The sequence below is a fragment of the Gallus gallus genome, chromosome 4 (assembly GCF_016699485.2).
Source record: "Gallus gallus isolate bGalGal1 chromosome 4, bGalGal1.mat.broiler.GRCg7b, whole genome shotgun sequence".
In the NCBI taxonomy this organism is placed as follows: Eukaryota; Metazoa; Chordata; class Aves; order Galliformes; family Phasianidae; genus Gallus; species Gallus gallus.
Window position 1 is genome coordinate 74,660,629 of NC_052535.1, and position 23,379 is coordinate 74,684,007.

At 35.6% G+C, this 23,379-nt stretch overlaps 1 protein-coding gene across 9 annotated transcripts in view; it reads right to left on the reverse strand.

Annotated features, from left to right (window-relative positions):
• SLIT2 (slit guidance ligand 2) overlaps positions 1-23,379 on the reverse strand; it is a 245,505-nt gene that overhangs the window by 149,489 nt on the left and 72,637 nt on the right. The window lies entirely within an intron of this gene.

Below are 23,379 nucleotides of genomic sequence, written 5' to 3' on the forward strand. Positions count from 1 at the left end.
ACTATGAAAAATTTAAAAGAAGATCTTATACTTAGAACATGAAGATAAATAACCAATACAAAGCACAGTACACTCTTAACAGTAAAAAATAAATAGAAATTGGAAAAGCCTATCGGGGGAAAGGCTTTTCATAAAGTCTTTATGTGAACAATGTTTCTCTTTTTACAAAATTTGCTTTTTAATATCCTTTTAGAAAACATATTGAAAACCACTTAGATACTGAAGAACACTATACTACCTAATGTTGAAATTTTATGATTCTGACTAAAATGTCCAATAAAACTGTCTTCAATAGACAACCACCAGCTGATATATAGTAAAAAATGCTATATCTTCTTCAAAAAAATGTAAGCATTATGCCAAAATTTGTCACCTCTCATGTTTATTAATTTTTGGAGCAATGAGGCAAGTGGGATTTCACTTGGTGGTCTCAGCTCTTCTCTATTTTCTTGTCTGCTCCACGTCCATATCACACAGTGCTCCTATTATTCGCACAAGTCATTTCATGCATCAAGAGCATTGTGATGGCTCTTGGATGAGTCACTACATTGTACTCATTTACTTTAAGAAAGGACTGAAATATTGACATAAATGACAGCTTGTAATACAGACATGATTTTATAATAATATAGAAAATATCTGCATTTGTTATCAGATAGTTTCAAGTTACCTGATTATCATGCTACTTAGGTCTGTAAAGAAATTTCAACATAGGAGAGAGATTTTATTTCTTCAATTTATATTTTCAACTTTGAGTCAAATGTAATGTCCAAAAACATTGCCAGAGTAGAAGGAAAGAAAAGCAATTTGTACAGACATAAAACTCATGTAAAACTCAGTAATATCTACGTTTTCTGCAGCTATCAGTGAAGCACAGAAATAACTGAGGTCCTTTTATGTGATTTCAGTGCAAGTAATCTGATCTGAGCTACTGGATTTGCTACATCCAAATCCCATAGGTCTTCCTTGTGCCAGTCTCAAACTGGACTTACACTACCAGTTTACTGGCAGTCAATGACAGAAATGCGTGGTCACACAAGATTGCCATGTAATTCCATCCCTTTCAGTCTTGAGATAGCTTTACCATATGGAATTAGTAAAACCACTCCTCTCTCTCTGGCTTTTATATATTTACTTGTTTTTTCCTTTTCCCTATAAAATAATCAGAATTCTGTTAAAGACTGTAAAAGATTCAGAAGCACCCGCGCTGCCTTTCAGCCACGCTGCCTTCCAGGACTGGAACCAGAGAGTTTATCCAAAACTTTTCACATGATATTTTTGAAGAAGCAGAAGAAAAAGGAAAGAAATTATACTAAGTGATTTTGCTTTAAGAGAGTTAGACCAAAATGCAAAGCACTAAATAATGCTTTAACAGAGAAGTGTCAAAATACTTTTAGAATTCAGAAATGTTTGTGGGTGAAGAATTACTGAGCAAAACACTACACTAGTTCTTTTATTCTATGCATAAGTATCCTCTGCAGTGCCATAGCAACTTTTTGATGTATTTTTCAAAAGGTTTTTCAACTCAACCTACCAGGTGGTTTCAGGGACTCAAATTAATGTGCTGAAGCCGTGTGCCAGCAGTTATCAAAGAATTCGTGGCATGCATCCTAATACTCTCACTGTGTGATCAGTCTGCTTCTATATTTGCGTGCATATATATGTGCATTTTCATATTCATGATCAAAATCTTGTGACACTGCAAATAAAATAGTGTAGTATTTTACTACATTTATGTACGTAACAGTGTCTCACTGACTGAAGCTTTTCAAGAAAATACACTAACTGAATTCATTAGAACAGCTTGAAAAGCAGGCTTTTCAGTTTCTACTGTCTAACAGTGTATGCCTTCTGCAAAAGAGATATGAAGTTTGGTTTAATTCTAAAACAGCAGCAACTAGACTAAGCAGCTTTCTGGAAAGTCTTTCTCCAGCACCAAAGTAAACTCAACTCTTAAAATTTCTGAGAGAACAAAACTCTTAGTTAAAGAAGGTCTACACCACTGAGAAGTGACCAACAAACCGTTAAGCGAAGGTCAACTTGCTTTTACTGCAGCCATGCTCAGTTACGCAGTGATTTAAGAATGTCTCTGCTACTACTGTAATATCTGTGCACCGGCGCAATAAGTTTTAATTGTTGACAAACACGGTTCAGTATCTGGGACCAAAATTTACTGCAACACCAATGCATCACTATCTGCCAACTGTGTCTTTGCAGGTTCATCTGCTGACATAAAAATCCTTCATTTCAATTTATTCGAGTAATTTAGCTCAGTGACCAGCTCATCTAAAGCTGGACAACTAGCTGATGAACCTTCACTTCCAAAGCTGCATTTATTTGGAATGGCAGACAACAAAGCTTACAAGTTCTAAGAGGTTACCGGGCAGAGTACTCAGAATTCAAACCACTATGAATAAAACACCTAAAACTAATGTCTCTTCTTTTTAGAGCTAATTTACAAGCTTTTATCAGTAAATACAATTTTAGAAAACTAGGTCTCTGCATTTTAATGCAAGTGAAAGTTTTATCAGAGGTATTACATTCACATATATCCTATTAGTGTTTACAAATTTACAGTATCTTTTTAAATCTTTAAAATGCATGAATAGGCAAAAAAAAGATTCTACATTTCATATCAGCAGATTTCAAGTACTCCTACCAAATGGTTTGAAGGGAGATGGAAACAGTAGAGATTAAAGTCTATATCTATAAATGAGGAATTATGCATCTCAATCCCACTCCCAGCCATTAACTGTACTTTCTGTTGTTTCTGGCTACCGCCAATATGTGCTCTATCTTTTGTCAAAGTTTTCTATATGTCTCCAAGTGCAATTGTCATTTCAGACTAACAACGGAGATTTCCTGTAAAATGGCTGCAGGCTGTGGCAGGTACATGTGACTGTCTTAGGGGAATCCCCACTTCTATTGCATACAGGAATTCACCTTCCACTATCAACAAGAGTTTTTGCCTGTAACCAGCTCCTAAAAGCTGTAAAGCCAGAAGGCTGTATGGAGGTCATATTTAGTGTAAGAGCTATGATTTCTGAGCAGATAAAAAAATTCAGGTACATACGGTTGCATTCCAGAGCCAGGCTGAATAATTAGACTGCCCAAAATAATGATTTTTAGGCCTTTTCCCAGTGTCCCTATTAGCACACAATCACTGTAGCTTATAAAGCAGCATGAAATAGAGAAAGAGAAAAATAAAGGCAAGGCACGACTAACACAATCCTTAATGAACATTCAACTATATTTGCTAAGAAGCATCTTTAAGAGGAGAGGTAGTCAAAAATATGCAATCTTGTAAACTTGTAAGATTGGAGAAGTGAGGATCTGAAAATATAAAAGTACATCTGTTTTGCAAAAAGAAAGGTCAAATAGAATTAAGCCAGAAATGCTGTTGATTAATTTGATTAATATAAAGGGACAGAACCACAAAGATTTTTTCTTACTTTTTAGCAGCAAATTTACTTGAGAAAATATATGATTTGCATCTGTATGCCAAGAAAATTGGAATGTGCAAAATAATACTGACAGAGTTATATTCGGTTTTGGTTCAACAGAGCAAAAGGCCCTAACAAAGTTTAGACTTGTGTATATACAAGAATTATTTAAAAAAAGGTCATGCTTACTTGAGCTTTCTATATTGGATGAATTTCATAGCTATGCATTTTTATTATAAATCTTGAAACTCTATTCTTACCTCAATGTACAGAAATATATATATATATATATATATATAAAATATACAGTCTGTATTTACAGCTGTTTATGTAGATATCCAGTCACTATCAGTTCAGGTTTTGAAACAGACACTTGGGTGAACAAAAATAGCTTATCTGGATGTTTACAGAATACTAATAAAGACTGTAATTGTTACACTGGGATCTAATTATTTGCAGCTTTTGTTTAATAACAAACAGAGTGAAGTTCATGCAACACTTGATCCAGCCTCGCTGTGGGCTGCTGAGAGGAGCCATGAGAGTGGCCACCCATGTCTGCCCGTCCAGCCACCTTCCCTGCGCCAGGTCTGGCAAACACATGGCTAGTCAGATCAGAATGCTGAGCCAGAGAAAACCTAACCATGTTTTCTTTTGGGATTGTCTGCAGATCCAACTCAGCCTGAGGAAGGATGCTCTACTTCTAGAGCATCATCTTCTAGGAGTAAGGTGCCTCTAGGTCAGATCCACCACCATGGGAAACTGCAGCCCCAGCAGCACTTAACCAAACAGCAAATCGCACAGATGCAGGATCAGCTGCAACAATGTGCTAATGCACCCCATACTCATAACATTATCCACTGAAATGCTGCTCATACACACAAGCATTACAACATCATCCACTCTGCTTCAGAACCACACAAACATACATCCTTTTCTTTCTGATATCTACTGTAAAGCACAATTTTCAGCTAATGCTTGCAGACTTAATTCTCAAGTGAGTGCTTAACTTCTTTCAGTTCTTCCCCTGGTTATGTCTTGCTGTCAGAACATCTAGTAGGTTTTAGAGGGTTTTTTTGCACGAGTAAATAAAATGTATGTTGTGAACTGTTACTATCAATAAACTAGAGCAAAATACCACATTATCTTTGACCCACAAGTGTCTGGATTTAAGCCAGTATACTCACAGGGAAAACTTTATGGAATAATCAATAAAGGAGTAAAGTGTGCACAGCATCTTCTCCAAAGGAAAAACAGAGAGCACAGAGCAATTAAAAAAACATGCGAATAACAAGGACAGGAAAACTGAAATGGAAAAGAAAACCAAAAACATATCCTCTCAATAGAGCTCACAGTAGGGTAGAAGACAAATACACAGTCTAATATTTTGTATTCAGCTGTGGTGCAGTAACAAGCTGGTTCCAAGTGTTCCGCGCTCCCTATCAGCCCTTACAGAACAATCTAAAGCAAAGTAAACGAGCAGTAACCAAGTTTCCAGTGACCTGTAGTTCACTTACCTGACAGCTTGTCCTGACCTAGGCAGATTAGCCTCTAGGAGCAAAATAGCTTTTCTCCATTTTGACACATTACATAGGAATTCTTAAATTTTGTTTCTCACAAGTTCTTCTTGAAAGAGGTTGCTTCCATCTCTAACCACTGCCCACACTGAGGACACTGACAACATGTCCACAAGAACGCAACTACATTACTGTTATCATCCAATCTCTCAAAAAGAAATCACAAAACCACTCATGTCAGGCACACAAAGTAAACTGGCACAATAACACCAATGCTTATCAAGTAATTTGAATTACAGATATACATGAAGATGGTAATAGTCACTAAAGATTTCTAAATATAGAAGGATGACTTTGCAGTGAAAACTAACTTCAAAAATGGTAGGCTTGCTAATATGTACTGTAGCAAGCTTATTCTATTCTGCATTTGCAGAGTTGAAAAAGGAAAACCGTGATGAGCTATCAGACCAAACACCACATAGGCAATACCACCAAAAGCCTCATCCTTATGCCAATTAAGTTGTGACACAACGACATTGATTGTAATAGGCTCAGAACAAGATCCTGGTAGGAGTTTCTGTTACCAGTGACCCAAATCAGAACTCGCTTTGCTTAAAGCAGAAAGCTGGTGTCCTCTTCACTAATGCCAGCAGCCCTCCTCCTCATAGTAATGAATTTTGCAGGGACATTTTCTATATATGTATACTTATACGCTTTGAGTTGTACTTCTCCTTAGAAGTCTTTACAAAGATTAAGAAACTTTTTGCATACGTACAATGACAGTCTTCCTATGCAGTTTTTTAAGAATATGTCTTACATATTGAAAATATTCTGCAGGATTTAAAACAAAATCATAGATTATTCAAGGAGAGTCTGATTTGAAGTATAAATGCAAAAGCAAAATATCGCAATTTGTACTTTTATTTTCTCTACAGTTAATACATGCAATACCTACAGAACACTTGTGAATTAGGAAAAAAAAAAACCTCAGTACTTACTGTTCTGATTTTGGCCAGATATTTAAACAATCATTACCAACTTTAGTCACTTAAATATCTAAAGTCCCAAGGAGGTGCAGTGGAAATATCCAGTACTCAAATGTAATCATCACTCAAGTAAGGATTTAACAAACTGTATTTCAGTGATTTGAGGTCCCAGTACAATGAACAAACAAAATGAAATTATTAACGGAGTTTTTCACAGTTATTTGCTAATTAATCATTGTATTCAGAGATGAAAACTAGTGCCACAGGACATTACCAGAACACTATATCTGATGCATATGCATCATTTTTTTCATAGATTCCTTGTGGCAGCGCTACCTTTTCAAACCCTGCTCATGTTTCATATCACTGCACACCAATGCACAACCACAATTGTGCTATTCTCTGTACATAGTAAAGCACATAGATAGAGTCTACACAGTAATCTTCTGGTATTTTTTAATATTACAAATTGTAGAAGGAAAAACCCTACTGTGATCACTGAACCATGTCATGATCCTTCCTAGGAAATCTCTGCAGAGATAAAGATAACACAAACTAACCTTTAGAAATCAGATGAGGGACACAGCTATCATAACAATGGTAGCTGAGTTCAAATGCTCAGTCTGCAGGGGATAGGAATACAGCAGGCTCCACAAGTAATTTTTATTTATTTATTTCCTTAATGCAAGTGCAAATGGTCTTTTCAAAATTCCACTTGAAATTCCTATGCTAGAACTAAAAAGGTAGGTATGCCTTCTGGCTACGCTAATCTTTGTATTTTCTGATCTTTACTGTCAATCAGTTCTAAAGCACAACAACCTGCATCATCATCTAAAACAACTCAGGACCAACTTCTACATAAGAAACAGTATTATGCTGGAGTCTGGCAGCTTGCGGCAGAAGTCTTCTAGATACTCTGGGAAACCAGACAACATACCAGGACATGTAGCATTTCTGTCTGCTTTTGCAAGCAAATGAGGGAATGGAAAAAAAGCATTCATCTGATCCTCATTTCCAGAGAGTATTCTCCACAAGTTCATGCCCTGAAAACGCAAGACTGGCAGAGTGAAACACTGCAAAAGTGGGAATCAGAAACACTTCTACATGAAACACCCAGGGGTAGGGTATTAAACAACCATATAGATGCTCATGTACAGTTACAGACAGACAAAACAAGCACATGAGTAAACAAATTGATGCATCAATGAGTTGCATTGTGTCTGCCATAGTCATATGTGATATGAGAAATAAGATATAGGTGATGACATAACATGCTTGGTATAAAATGTCAAAAAACACATTATTGTCCTGTACAAAAGTGACTAATAATTGTGTTCTGACTTTTGCTGTTTACACACATTACCATAAACTAGTAACATTTCACCTTGTCTTAGCTGTGATTATACAAAGGCTGCACTGAAAGTAATACCTCCTATTTTATCCTGTTGACCCACAACGTCAGAGGCAGATGTTGGCGGTATGGCAGTAGAGGTTGAACCTTCCCACCAATATTACATTATTGTTCTGTTGTTGTGTGACATATAGCAGCATCAAGGCAGTCTGATGAAACAGCATCTGACATGGAAGTGAAAATGCAGCAAAGGGGTTGAACTGAATTTCTCTACGTGGAAAACATTGCAGCCATTGACATTCATTGATGCCTGCTGAACTTTGATGGAGACCAAACAGTGGATGTGAGCAGTGAGGCAGTGGGTGGTACGTTTCAGCAGTGGTGACAGCTACAGCGCATCACCTCTGCGAGTGCAGATTTTTGCAAGTGTGGTATACTGACTTCTGTTCATTGCTGAAGAAAATGAGTAGCTAATGGTGGTGACTAAGTTCACAGTAAAAACAGTACTTTGTAGTTTAGAATTTTGTCTGTCAACTAGTGTTATGGTACTTTTTGTATCAACTGTGGTTTCCATGTAAGTAAACAGGAAGCATTACTTCTGGAGCAACCTACATACTTGTGATCATCTTTGATAAAAACCCAAGAGCTATACAAAAAGAACAGTTAAGCCACTCTAATGCTTTAATGCTTTGCACTTATTAATATGAAATTTTAGCTTATAGTGGCAAAAGATGATCGGTGCGTGCCCATTAGCATATTTACAGGTTCCTAAGCATATGTGGTTTGAGGTTCCTTTTCCATAACACCAGGAAATTCCTCTGTCAGCAGCAAGAATTGAGAGCTTAATAAATAAATAATAGCACCTGAATTTGAATTTTGAAAATACTTTCTTATTGAAAAGGATGCATTATTTCATTTAGAAACATGCATTAAAATTTCTTCTAATAGAAATACTTCCCCCTCCCCAACTTCCTCCTACTAAGTGAGATAGATCATGAGTGCTCTGTGAGCTCTCTATTACGTGCCAGGGACTCCCACTGCTTGACTCAGGGATGACTGTATCTAAAGGAATCTTCTTCAGAGACTAGCAAGAGATTGCTTTCTTGAAAAATAGTATCATTAACAGAGAACAGAGAAGTTAGTACAAGTTTAAGGAACCTCTGGCAAGCAGGGGGGTGTGTTTATATATCACATGTGAATGCCTTCAGGAGAAAAGATTTTTAAAAAAATCCATATCAAATTATATACTGCAAGGTCTTTTGATAAACTTTTCTATTTTTCTTCTGTCCTCTTGTCTGAAATTGTGGTGCCATGGATTTGAAAATTGTAATGAATTGACTTATGAAATACACCATTACAAAGGAACTTACAGGTGTCTCACAATGCCTCACATTGTTTATGAATACAAAAATGTTGTATTTAAGATCTGAGCAGATGACCTGAGGAGAGCTAAAACAAATCATGAAACAGGAAAAAAGAGCCCAAACCATTTAATGTTACCATGATGCTGAAGAAGCCTCGTGGCTATCTGAGATATTCATCCTATTATTAAATCCAAGCATGTTTTGTCAGTACCGTTTGTTGATAACATAAAGGTAAGATGCTAGGTAAAGAAGACTTGTATTATGCTTTAAACATTTTAACTGATGTTACTCCCAGGTGTATTGCAACTAATGAAATTTTCCTGAGTGAAAATACATTGGTTTTTTCCCCCCCTCAGGTCAGGCAAGAAGCTCAACTCCCAGAGGAAGAATTGCCTTCATCTCAGAGGTGTTGCTAGAGCTAACTCAATTCACTTCATACAGTCAACAATCTCAACAATCTGCTTTTTTTTTTTTTTTGTGGTGAAAGAGTTTTCTGATATAAAATTGCTTTTAATCCAAAATGGTATTTTTCAGGGTAGAACTTATCTTTTCCACCAAGCTTTTCATCACATTGTTATAATGTTCTGTAAAGCTGCCAGGTTCACACAGAGATGAAGATCTGACAACCCTCAGACAATTAAGCGTTCTTTGAAATATCATTAAATAAATTAACGTAAATTGACTTTGAGATAACTATGGGACTGAGATTCACAAATTATTAGCAAGATAGTTTTCAGGTATCTTAGACAAATCCCTTCTAATTCCCTTGTTCACCCTTCATCAGAATGGAAGAATTTAATAATTAGTTTAAGTGCTTTTATTAAAAGAGATGTCTTCCATGTTCTTCCTGTAATCCTGAAACATAGCCTCACAGATTATAAAGCCTAAAGGACCACTGTTCTCTCACTCCTTTCCAGGTCTTACTGGCAAACTACACAGTCTCAAGGAGAAATGCCACTTACAAGATTAATTTTCAGCAGAAATCCAGTTATCCTTTTAGACATCAGTGTACTCACTAATTTCCGCAAGAAGCAGAGTTCTTCAGCAAAGTAATAAAAAAACTCAGAGGTAAATAACCATTCCTCATGGATTAAAAATGCCTGTTTGATACAAACCTCAGTTACCCATGGAATGAAAACCAAGCTCTGATCATCACTGTCTTTTTGGTGTTTAAAGAATAAGACAAGCTGCTCTCAGATCTGACCACTGTCCAGTATTACTCATAACTGTTTAAGAAATCACCTTCTCTTTCTGTTTCTTCCCAGATCAGACTGCAAAAGCAGTAGGAGCCAAAAACCTCTTGCAGAGCAAACTCCTAAGAAGTAGGTTTCTGGTCCTGCCAAAGTGTTAAGAAGAGCAAAAGAATGAAATGAATATGTCCAGCTATAAACTCTCAATCAACAGTATCAACCTACTCACTGTGAAGCAGGTCGATGACAAATAGGTGAAGATTTAACAGAGTCAATCATTCCAAAACCTTCTCCCTCTGCAGAATTACTGGCAGAGGGTTTTGCTGGTTAAGCAGTATGAATCCTCCAGCGAAGTTGTTTTTGAAAATATAAATAACATGCAATAGCCATAAGATAAAACAGAAATGACACTGGGCTTAAAGAAAGCTTGATTTTGCTGGCACAATGTACAGAGAACAGAACTGAGAGCTGATTAAGTAAATTAATCACTTGTGCAACCAAGTGGAACTTCACCAATAGAGCAATAAAAACACCTCATATAAAGGCAAAGGCATTTGGGATATCCACTAATTCAAAAGACTGTTAATCTTCAAACTTGATAGTTAGAATGAACCTCCCCTCTTTAAACCCTAGGGGTTGAATATAGCTCATATGAACTGCTGAAATGAGAAAATGCAAGGCATGTATTAAATATCCCAGAGGCAGCAGTACTTAGTCCTCTAATAGGCATTCAGCCTAGCTCTTCATACCTGAATGCTCCAGTGAGCTCTTTGTGTGTGCTATACTAAATGGTATTTTTACCATGACATCAACAACTATATATCATCCCTCCTTTTCTCTTCCTAGGTGAACTCAAATTTTCTGAACTCAATACAGATAAATCTGTAAGCCCTCTTTTCCTAGGATAGTTTTTATCCTGTTCAGGAAGTAAAACAAGAAAGTATTGAAGGTGTACACTTTCCTATATTCTAAAGTTTAAAACAAAACAAAAACCAAAATGACTACCGGAACCAAAAAGCTGAAAAAAATGCATATCAGATCATGAAAAAAAAAAGCTAGACCAACAAATATTTGAAGAGGAAAATATGCCATCTAAGTTATATTACAAAAACATGAATGTGGCGAAGCGCACACTGATCTTCTAGAGTTATAATGTAGCCTTTCACAGGGGAATTAATCTGTGCTCCTTCTATAGTTAGACAGACATTTATACGATGCAAATGACTGAAATAATTTCAGATGTTCTCAGCATCAAGCAAATTGTACCCATTATTCATTTATACCTGATTTATTTTTCTCCCAATTGACTTAAGGGAGCTTGGATGAATAGCTCTAAATCATATGTCTTCATTGTGAACAACAACTCTTCTTCAGGCTTCATGAGGCCTTGCCTTTCCAATCCAGCAATGAAATAAATTTGCAAATACAAAAACAGTTATGAACTTCTGTTTTATTTGAATAGGACTTTGACATCTATAGGTCTTAGTGCAACTGCATTTCATGACCACTACTTTAATCATCTCCAGGATCGGTTCAGGGCCCTACACGTATAGAAACAAAGGTAGCACTTACAACAAGAACAAAAAACAATCAAACACTACCAATAACACAATAACAAAACAAACCCAGAAAATACTTTATATAAAGGTGTTACCTAGTCCACAACTGGACTAAACAGACATTTTACTTCTACTTTTATGTGTATGTGATCCCTGTATGTCCTATATCCCTATAGGTCTATAGTGCATTAGACCAGAGTTCTTGTAGATACAGGAATTCCTTAAATATTCCTGTTCCAATGCACTAATCCTACCAAAATCCAAACAAATTCAGCACACTTGAACTGAAGGAAATTTATTGCTTTTATTTTATTTTAAATCAGTGAAGAAAGTTAGGTCTCACTGTAGTAAATTCTCACAGATGTTCTAGCATCAGCCAAATCTGATAAAAGGGCAGAAAATTTAAAAAAAAAATAAAGAACACTAAATGCTTTATAACTCTTCCAAGAGTTCTTTTATCTCCTACGTGAAAAAATAAACCATAAATGCTTAAGCATACAGAAGAAGTACAAAACACACACACACATTTTCTCCTTAAATACATAATTGTCAAAATTCCTTCAAACAATTAAGAAGCGAGATTTACATGGGAATCTACCCACTAAAACCAGCTTCTAAGGCAGCAGAAACACAAACTTTGGAGGATTTCATGAGTGAAGGCAGTCCTGTGCAGTTTCTTGGTTAAAGTTAACTCCAGTTAATCAAAATATCAGTATTAAGTGACGTAGCAGGTCATTATATTCGCAGGAGAAGATGCATTTCTTGTCATTGCATAACCTTCAGCAAAAACCATCATTTTTTGCCTTAAAGCAGATAAAGACGTTTCACTGACTAAATACAGTATAGGACAGGCAACTCTATCTCACACTGTAACTTTTATGTCAAATAATTCTGTGAAATCCCTCAGGAAATTCACCAGAACAGTTAAGAGGAAAACTGGGAAGTGATGACATTTCACTGAGAAACTCAAGAGTTTCTAGTCAGCAGCAATACAGCCATAAGAACTAGTGAAACTAAAAATCCCTCTTGAACACTATGCAAGTTCCTTGCAATTCACAGCTTAATCCACTGAATGCAATGTAGCCTGGCCAAGGCTTCTTCAGAACAACAACAAGCAGCAACAACCTCCTTGTCATACCCATGAACATCACAGTTCTGGTTTGTATGTGATCCAATCATTAATTTTTCACTTTTTAAGTACTTTTTTTTTTTTTCCCCAGTCTTTTAATCTTCCTCCCTTTATCTCTCCTTCCTGGTTAGGTCCCACCTGACTCCTTAAGCTTCTTACGTTCATTTCCAAATGTTTCTCAAGGACTATTACTCCACAAAGAACAGAGAAAAAGATATAGATTACTCCTCATGAACACTGCACAAACATAATTTCTCCTTTAATTTTACTTCTTCGAGGGAAACACTTGTATTTCAGATCCCTAAAAATTGCTCTGAACCATTTTGATTTATGCAGCCTTACATTTTTCAGTAAAGGTATGTCCTATACAAATTGCTTAAAGTTTATATTTAAACTAACTGGAAACAGATCAGGTTTGGCCCTTCGTGACGTATTTTGTAGTAGTTCGTCTTTGTCACAACACTTCAGGAAATGAGGAAGCATCTTACACTGCAGAGTGCTAAGGATGCCTTTTCCTGCACCCATTACAATTCAGATGTACCAGAACAGATGCTGTGGAAAGGAAAAAACAAAATTTACACAGAACATACTGGGAGTCTTCTCAATGTTATTTCTCCAGCCCAGAAAAAATCACAACCATCTAACTATTTCTTCCTAACATCACCCTAAAATACACCATGCTGTCTTCAGCTATTCAAGTATCCTACACAAGATGTTGGATGGGGGATTCCAAACCTTCTCCCCCATGATGCCTTGGGCTATAGATCTCACAAATTTGGCAAGTTACAGAAGCGATCAGATTCAGATGACACGCTTGGTAACTTAATAGTGAAAATATCCAGGTTAGTAAAACAACATACTTAGATATAATTTTTAAAATACCACAAAACTTTCATGTGCCACAGAACAAGTTTCTTCCTGAAACATCACTGCTTTCCACCACAAAGCAGCCATTTAGTGTGTTTTTCCCTTCCACATAGGAAGAACAATGGTTTGTTATTTCATTTGTGATTTTTATTAATTCACAACAGATTTCCCAGATAACTCTGATAGAAATACTTGTATGTTGCATTATGAACATAAAAAAAAGTAAAAAGAGCCCAGTGGAAAACAGGTGGCCCCAGTTTTACTCATCACAAAGGGACATGAATAAAACTCAGGAGAAAAACAAAACAAAATTAAGAAAAGCAGACAAATTCTTCCAAGCTTATTTTCTTTGCTAGCATAAAATCTAAAGCAACGTTGATACATATGTACCCCCAATTCTTTGTTCACCTTCTCTTTACAGATTGGCAGATTACATATTTTTTCTTAAACCTAGAGTATGCTATGCATTATGCAAGTGGTTTACATCGTAAAAGAAAATTACTACATACTGAGTTCTGTTTTATAGTATCATGATTGTTTAGTCTGTACAGCTAATAGTTCTCTAATATTTTTCTCTCACTTAATAAAATACTTAAAAATAAAAGGAAATCTTTAGGATTAAGTGGAATGTTTCATATTCATGAGACATCTGAGCACTGGCTATCCACAAAGTTTCACTTCATTTCAGCATTCATAATATCCATTTTGTAACTGTTTGCAGTCATATACATTTAAAGATATTTTTTTCCCCCAGCAAATCTACACTACCTCTATTAATCTCCATTGGAAAGCTTCCTCGCCCTACCAAGGCTGACACTAAAAACAGAAGTACAAGAATAAAAAATTCACATAGGCTCCAGCTAATGGAGTCTAAATCCAAGAATAAAAACTGTAGCTCAGTTTTCTTCATTGCTATTTAGAAACTGTATGAATGTATTTTTTTTCCCCCTTACATCTTTCTATTGCTAAGAAACTTGCCTCCCACTGTTTCAGACAATGGAGGCTTAGAGAGCAGAAACAGTTTCAAGGAGTGGTGCACATTAACTACTACTTCCCAGACCTAAAAGCACACACTGGCTTTTCTCTTCATTTGGACAAAAAAAAAAAAAAAAAAAAAAAACACCACAAGGAGGCTAATTGAAAATCCTTATCTTGGCCCATTTCTACTGCTTTATCTCTGTTAAGAACAAAACAGTTTAATGCAGGAATCACTTCATAAAATTCTGAGTACAGTTAGACTTTTTTTTTTTTAAATCTGGCCTTCGACACCTATTACACTTGTTACAAATAAACCTTTTAATTAAACATACAATGCATCTGCACCTACAGCTGTACTTTAATAAATTGAGCTTTAACATAACTTCATTCATATATATGCAGAGTTATTATCAGCTTCCTTTAAATTCAAGTCATAACAGTTCAGAAATTAGTTTTTGGGTGCAAGATATCTCATTTCCCCCCACACACAAAGTTTTTAAATGCGTAATAACTAACTTACGGTTTAACAGGTTTTGTTTCTGAAGTGAAATACATATATTTGATTTCTTTTCATTGTGATAGTTTGATACTTTCAAATGTCACTTTTTTCCCCCCACTGATGGGAAAGGTTATAGTAATCAGACTCTCAAGGATGTGAGCCATATCCCTTTAGAGCTGAAGCTAGTAGTGCAGGTGCAACTCCACAGTAAATTCAACAACAGGGAAAAACAGAGGTACTCTCTTCTTCCCTTGTCAGTATTGAATATAACCAAGGATGTGTGTGGATGGTAATAAAGGATTAGCCAGTTCTCTATTTTCAGTGCCGAAATACTCCAGCCTTTCCTCCTAAAATACCTGTGCTCATTTTTGTCAAATGTGCAATCAGTAATTTCACTTCCTTTTTTTTATTATTATTTTATTCTGTTTTATTCTCTTGGCATGCTCAGGTAATCCTAGAAGAATTGAACACTGCACAACATCAGTTCAACAGGATGTTCATTGATACATGAGACTAATACTGAAAGACCTTGCTATGCCCAGGGCGGTGACCCTGACAGTTGTTACCATCTCTGCTGTAGTGAAGGACTGAAGTTTGGCTCATGTCTACTTGTACTTGTTCAGATGAAGAGCATTACATTCCTATTTCTGCTGGAGCTCTGTGGATGCCATGAAGCACATAACACAAGAGAATTTCACATGTTAATAAAGTGTGATTGAAGCCTCCTTGCACATGGTTAAAATGTTCCTGCTACATCTTGATAGATGATCAGAAATAAAGTTGACTTGTACATATTTGATTACAGTACTGCTTAAAGGCTGTATTTGACAATAAAAGTAAATTCATCTAAGGACTACATGTCATTTAAGATCTAATGCCAGAGAACTAAAGAACCTTTATGACAGGAAATACTTAATGAAACACAGGAACACATACATATATACATAATATACATATCATTGTATAATATGTTACAAACAATCAAATTACAGAAGCAAGTTTTGAAAATAAGAACTAAAACGTACGATACTACAGCTGAAAACATTTACCCTATTCCAAGATGTTTTTGAGGGTAATTAGAAAGAAGTTACAACTGAAAAAAAAAAAATACCACTTCACTGCATACACGTGACTTCATTCACATGGCACACAGTGGGTCAAAATACAGATTCTCCTATATATTTACACAGATGTGCAAAAAGTAATTAAAAGAAATAATGTTCTCTGTTCAAAGTCTGAGCACCGAAGTTTCCTTATTTGGAAACTCACAATTAGTAACTCAATTCCCAATACAGAAAAGGAGAAGCACTCACCAGACTCAGCTATATTACCTCCTTTTCTATGCCATGCAGTTAATTAATACCCCTCCTCTAATATATACTGAGAGTCTTTTTAAGACTCAGACTTCATTATGTTCTCCTATACTCCTCCTGTACCATCCGTCTCTGTTATGACATGGTCTCAATGCCTCACAGTTACACAAGGAATGTTCTCCATATCTCACTTCAGAGCATCACTGAACACTGAAGTGATGCTTTTGATACAGAATGTATATTGAGTCCTCCCAGGTACTATTTTAGTAATTAATAGCGATAAAAAAAGATCCAGAACCATGACAAGTAGTTCAAGAAAGACAGTGTATACAATGGGTGGCTTGATTAAAGGTTTGATGTTCCTCCCCACCTTTCAGTTCTTGCTTGTACTGAGAGTGAATTCTCCTGAACAAAGATGCTTTATGTACACATGCAGCCTACAATGTTCCGAACAACTCTGGAGGGAAGATATGCTAGTCTGATAGGAAATATCACAACTGCTCAGTTTACATAGAAGTCCAAGTATAACTCTATTCTGAAAGTTAATTTACTGTGAAAAATCAGCAGTAGAAAAAGAGATAAGAACACCAAGATAAACTGAACACAAACACTAATACAAAAAATTGCTGCAAGAAATTGAAGACTGTTTAGTAGATTGGTATTAAAGATTACAAATGGTTGTGAAAATAAATTCCACTTTAACAGATTGATTTAATACAAGAATACCTAAGAAAAAAAATTTGCAAGGCAATCAACACCATATTAAATATCTATTGCAAGAAATTGGATTTTATTTTCTATTTCTGCTTTTCCATAAAATCTTTCAACTCCCTCAAATTTAGAGGCATATTTAGCTATATGTTGAGATCAATACCCTTCAACAACTTCCTTGCTGAATCACCTAACCCTCCGCAGCAATTATTTCCCCTAGTTTCATGTTCAGATTTATATTACTGCACTCGTAAGGGGAGATGATGCTAACACTACACATACATTATCCTCACTGTTCCTTTTAAAACATCTCGTTCATTCTCCACTCAGTTTTCAAGGCAACTAATGGTTCTACCTCTGTAACTTCACCAAATGACTAATCCTATAGGACTGATAGGATTATGCTGCAGCCTTAGAACTCTGCTATAGTGACAACACTCCTTCTCCGCATGGCATGTAAAGCAGGGATAGAAATACAACAAATGGAGCTACCATAAGGTGCCTGCAACTCATATTTCACACTCGGTAAGCCCTACTGTGTCTACATTTCATGTGTGGTTTTCTTTTTCCCCTCAAGAATAAGCCCATAATTCCCAGTAATGGACTGGATTTTTCCCCCACTTAGTCTGGCTTCTCCAGAGTGATTCTGTGGACCCTAGAACTGCTGTTTAACATTTTCCAAATTAAAACACACTTGGCATCTGTGGACTCATGCAGCTTGAGTGACTGAATCCTTCTGAGTTTGCTCATGCTGTTCCTTACTGTTTTCCAGCATTCAAAACATTATCCAAGTAATGCAGAAAAATAAAGAGACTAATCTAGATAACTAAGGAAATCCTGTAAATATACAGAAAAGAGAAATAGGTGACTAACACACTTCTTAAAACAAAGAGGTTGTAAGTTTCATGATGTGATAGTTGATCCTTCCAGCTGAGCATAACCTGCTCTATTTCCAAAGTTTTCTACTATCCTGATAAGTTATTTTCACAGTGTCTGTAAGAGTTGTGGAAGGACTTAAAAGATTTTTGTGAGTTTTTTTTTTTAATATATAGCAAAGCAAGGTACTAAGCCACTACTGCAATTATAGCCTAGCACCCTTAAAATCCAGCTAGTAGAATTAAAATAACATAAAATAACAGAATAGCATTATATCCATTCGCATTTACAGAAATTGCTGATTATCTCAGTAACCTGGAGCTATGCTCTAGGCAATCTCCCAGGCAGTAGATAACAAAATTACTTTGGGATTCTTACTGACATAAAATATGTTCTCATAACACAGATTTTGATATCACGAGTTAGAAGTATTTGCTGCAATAGCTGTGAATCTCATTCTGTAGCAAAACTGAAGTCTTCTCTGCTTATGGATGCCCATATATCTTACTAAATTGCACTGATGAGAGCTGTGGTACATAGTTTCAGCTTGCCAGCAGTGGGACAAGTAGTTACAGTTTATCTTTTTTATTCCTATAAAGAGAAAAATCAATCCTTTGTTTCTCTGTCACAAGCTTATTGGCTTAATTATAACAGACTTTACATATGGGTATGTAAAGTATCAGTTAGTAACCTCAAGTCACAGCCAATTGTCTCAGTTTCTACTAGGGATGAAGGAAAGAAGCACATTATAAAACCATGCATCTCTTTCATGTCACATGATCCTTACAAACAGAATAGATAAACTCAGAGTCATTTTTATCTTACTTGAATCATATTCTATATAAGCCTGTTTCAGTCCAACTGGCTCTTATCTTCTTATCCGGACTTATTTTCTTTGGGGAAAAAGGCCCAATCCCTTTACTTCAGTGGACCAATTAAAATGTTTGGGTGCAGGAGAAGGGAGGGAGCACATGTAATTTATCCTTCAGTTCCAACTTTTTAAGCATTATTAAATCATCTTTCTATAATTTCATAACAAGATGCAGTAGCCCAGCACACATGGTACAACCAGGCCACAAGACAGCATCATGCAGTGTTCCTCAAATATTAAGATTAGGTACACATAATAAAAACGTATTTGCCAGCTAGTTAATCATAGACTAAGCCTTAATAGGAAAGAAGAAGGTTGGGTATTGGGAAGAAGCAAAAGGCACAGGTCAAATAAATTCCAGAGGAAGTGAAATGTCTCAAGGTCTTTGCCAGCAGGAATCAACATCTGAAGCCGCATGGGGCCAAGTCAGCTGTGACATCCTGATGCACCACTCAACATGTATTTATACTCTAATACTTAATTTGCTAAGTAAGTGCAAGACAATTTGAAAACCGCGATAGGATACTGATTTAATTATCATATAGGAGCAGCAATATCTGTTTCCACAGATCTTTGGCTTGTGCTCATTGGAGAAGACTGATAGCACTATTCAGACCTCCAGACAGAAAGTACACCACCAGCCAATGGCTCACCTAGCAATGTTACAACAGACCTTTTCAGCTGCACCCTTTATAGTGAGGGGATAATTGCTACCAAGAGACTATGTAGTCTGTGATCAGATGTTGTGCCTCAGCATTTATCATACATATAAAACCAAGTGAAAACATCTAGTATACTTGCTGCTTAAAATAGTCATTGGCTTAACATAACAGACCAACAGCAAGCAACATATTTAGATAATTTATTTAGAAGGATAGGTCAAATTAAATTAAATAAATAGGCATGGGATTTTGTGTGTTCTTTCAACTAACTTTCTCAAAATAATGAGAAGCAATTCACTCAAATGCTCTATTGAGTACCATTGGAGAACAGGAAGTAGCTTTCTGAAAGGAAGTGCATGTTAGGAAAAACATAAATATATTGAGCATCAGGATAAGAATAAGTTTAGTATTTATTACATACCATGTAAGACGAAAAAAATCTCAACAAAAGTTAAAGGAAATGTGTTTCTCAGTGGTATCTAAATAGAAGCAACTAGTTTTTTTTTTTTTTTTTTTTTTTTCTTTAAATCATCCGCAAACCAACTTTGAGGGCATCCAATGTCATTCCCTCCTGGCTGGCACAGTGTTTGTTTTGCAGCCAGATCATCATGCATGCTACAATATGCAACTACACTGCTGTGTTTAAGAGGTCATTGGTTTAGCATCAAAAAGGTCACAAACAGCAACCACACTGACTGTGATCCTCCTCTGAATTCCTAAGCACTCAAATGCTATGACTTGGGAGGTAGAGGAGAGTGACTGGAAGGTTTCACTCAGTAAGGGGTTTCCAAGCAACCTTGCACAGTTGAACACCCTCAAGCAATGGGAACAATGGCTACCTTTGGCATGGAGCCATTAAAGGGAAGCTTGCAGCAACACCATTGTATTCCCACCATCAGTGATTATAAATACAGGCTACATTAAATAGGATCAGAAATAAAAGAAAAACAAACCTCAATATAGGGGTGAACAGAGACATGGGCAGGCTGAATGATTTTTCAAATTGTTTTAACTTCAACTCTTGCAGAATATAGTGCAAGAATTAAAAACAAAAAGCATCACTTAAAATACAAAACTTTGTACTGCAATATTTCAAGTACATCTGGAATCTAAGTGCAGCCCTGACCTGTGAGGATAACAAGGTTTAGTGAAACTTCCAGTTAATCTCACAACCAACTAGCTGCTTAGTTCCTTAAAACTGTAATTTAGATCCTTGCTAGGTAAGTCAGACTTGGACTTTTCACATTATCATCTCATGCTTACAGAGGATTCGGCAAAATTTAAAAGAAATCCAGGCCAAACATCTGAGTGAATTGGTGGTGGTTTGGAAGAGATGCGACTTGGGTGCCAGACAGCTACTCAGTGGTTTTAGACCGCGAGTTACAAGACAGGTATAAGAATCAACAATATAGTGAACTAAAGTTTTTGTTTTGTTTTTCTTTTCTTTCTTACAGTATGCTTTTAATTATGCAGTTCATAAAGCATTTTTTTTTTTAATCAATGCATTATAATTAAAGTTGCATGGGACAATTTGATATGAAATCCCACAGTTTTCTACCTTTAATATTAAAGAACAACTTGCATAAGCCTTTAAACTAAACAAACCGTGATGTTTTAACTGAAATCTTTATAAGAAAAAAAAAAATCAGTATGGGAAGAAATAATTTAGATTAAGTTATTTAGTGAAATCTTCTAACTATACTTTTTTTGAACTCTCAGAGGCTCTATGTAAATGGTTTTCTTGTCAGCAAATGCCCAGACATAACCCAGAAGGATTTCTTGAATTTTTCAGAAACACAAGATCACATACCACCAAAAATTTGTACTACTAAAACTTTGCAATACATTAGGTGCTACTGTTAGTTTTGAATTTGTCTTTAAGCACTGTAGTTAACTTTCTGAAACATCAATAAAATTACATTTTTTAGAATAAATTACCAAGCATATTTATTTCATGGGCAAATTTCTGCAGTACATGTTAAAAGGGAGATAAAATATCTGGGAAGAAAAGGGTTGGGAAAGGTACAAACTCTAAAAATATCACTGGTTCTCCTTTGAAAGAAAAGTACTGGACTGACTGTCATGCTCTGATAGACTTAAAAAAAAAACAACAAAGAAACAAATTACTCAGTTGTCACACAAAAAAAATAACGTATAGATAAGCGAGATCAAATTGCAAGCTGTGGCTGAAGCATTACTCTTGTACTTCTCAGCACCTCTCCTGGTACAATTTAGCACTCATTCAGGCAAAACAAATAAATTACCTTTAAAACGCGTAACAGTGAATAACTACAACTATTGCCACACAATTTTCAGAAAGTTCATTATACTTCTTAAATTTCACGAGGAAAAAGAATAATGTTAACCTGTATTTTCTGGTTTTAATCAAATCAAAATAATATATTATCAAATAAAATCTTTAGAATCACATGGAACAATAAAAAACAATTTATTATCAGTTGGCCATTAAGTAAATGAATTCTTCTTGCATAACAAATGGAAAATAGCCATTTTTTTTCTCCTATTCTGAACAAAGGTAGAATGTATCTTTCCACATATTTCTATTACCTTATTACAGCAGATGGGGATGATGCATAATTAGGTTTAAGACTCTCATTTGGATCAATTTCTATATTTTCTACCATCATTTAACCATTTAGATTGTTTGCAAACCATCTTTAATATAAAGAAAAGACATTTGCATCACGCTGTGCTCATTCAGTCACACGCAGAAAAGCTTTACAGAAAGTGAAGTTACTGTACAGCAAATTGGTAAATCACCACATTTGAAAACGTAACTTCCATATGTTTATAAGTATATTGAATCTTTTGACTAAAGTTAGGATGCAATGTCTTTGGGTTTTTTTTTTTTTTAAGTGTATTTTTATCAATGTAAATGTTTATTGCCCAGTTGGAATTTTTGGTTCTTTGAGCTTATAGCCATTTAATCAGCCCAGAACCCAGATTAGAACTGTCATGTTGCGTCAGGAGTTTACAGTGAGTACTCACTAGAGTGCCTTTAATCCTCCAAGGTTTACTCAAATGTCACAACCATCTGGAGCAAAAGGAGGCTCCTTGCTGGGTTCCACTGACCACGAAATTATTTGTAAGGTGAAAAAAACAATTGAAAGCAAAGCCAATGCTATGTATTTTCTCCCCTCTTCCTCTCCATTGAAACACACAAACACACACTCCCAGAACTATTTTTGATAACTTGAAGAAAATCAGGAGCAACTTCAAAAATTCTAAGGTCATTTTTGTTACTACAAGGGATAGGGTGATATAATGAGAATACTGTGGTAAAGACTTATCCTAAGCATTTGTAATTACTTTTATAACACTAAAACATCTTGTTTGGACTAGAGATCCATGATACTGTGTTCTTCATAAAATGCTAAAAAGACACATTCCACATTTGGAAGAAATTATATATTTGTTTTACTCCAGATTTTATTCCTTTTTAACTCAAAAGTCTCAAACTTGCAGTAACATACTTGAAATGACATAAATATATGTTAAGTAACAAGGAGTTACTATTTACTTAATCAAATTATTATAATATAAAGGCAGCTTTACCACAGCTTTTATTAGAAAGTGAAAATCTGGCACAGAAGAAGATAGATGGCATTATAGCTTAGCTCAGTGCTTTAACTTCAGAGCAGTGAGGTTTTTCTTGTTTATGTTTTTGGGTTTTTTTTTTTTTCTTTTTTTTTTTCCATACCCAGTGCAAGCTCTTACTGCCTATAAGAAAGAAATCTGGATCTGGTTTTCTTTTCTTTTTTAGGAGACAAGTTCCTATTCCTCCTTACCAAGGAAAACCACTTCCTTATCTGGCATAGACAAGAAAGCTACACACCATTCTTTAAGTAACTGCATCTCTGGCTGCACCTACTTTATATGCAATATAACTTTATATAGCACTTAGAAGAGCTCACCTATGCTTACTGTTAACCTTCCATTTTTAAAATGTAAGAAAAATAAGTAACAACTAGAAAAACTTTTCCATTTGACAAGTCATTCTCCAAATTTTGTCTTTTCAGATCATCAATTAATTACTTTAAAATAA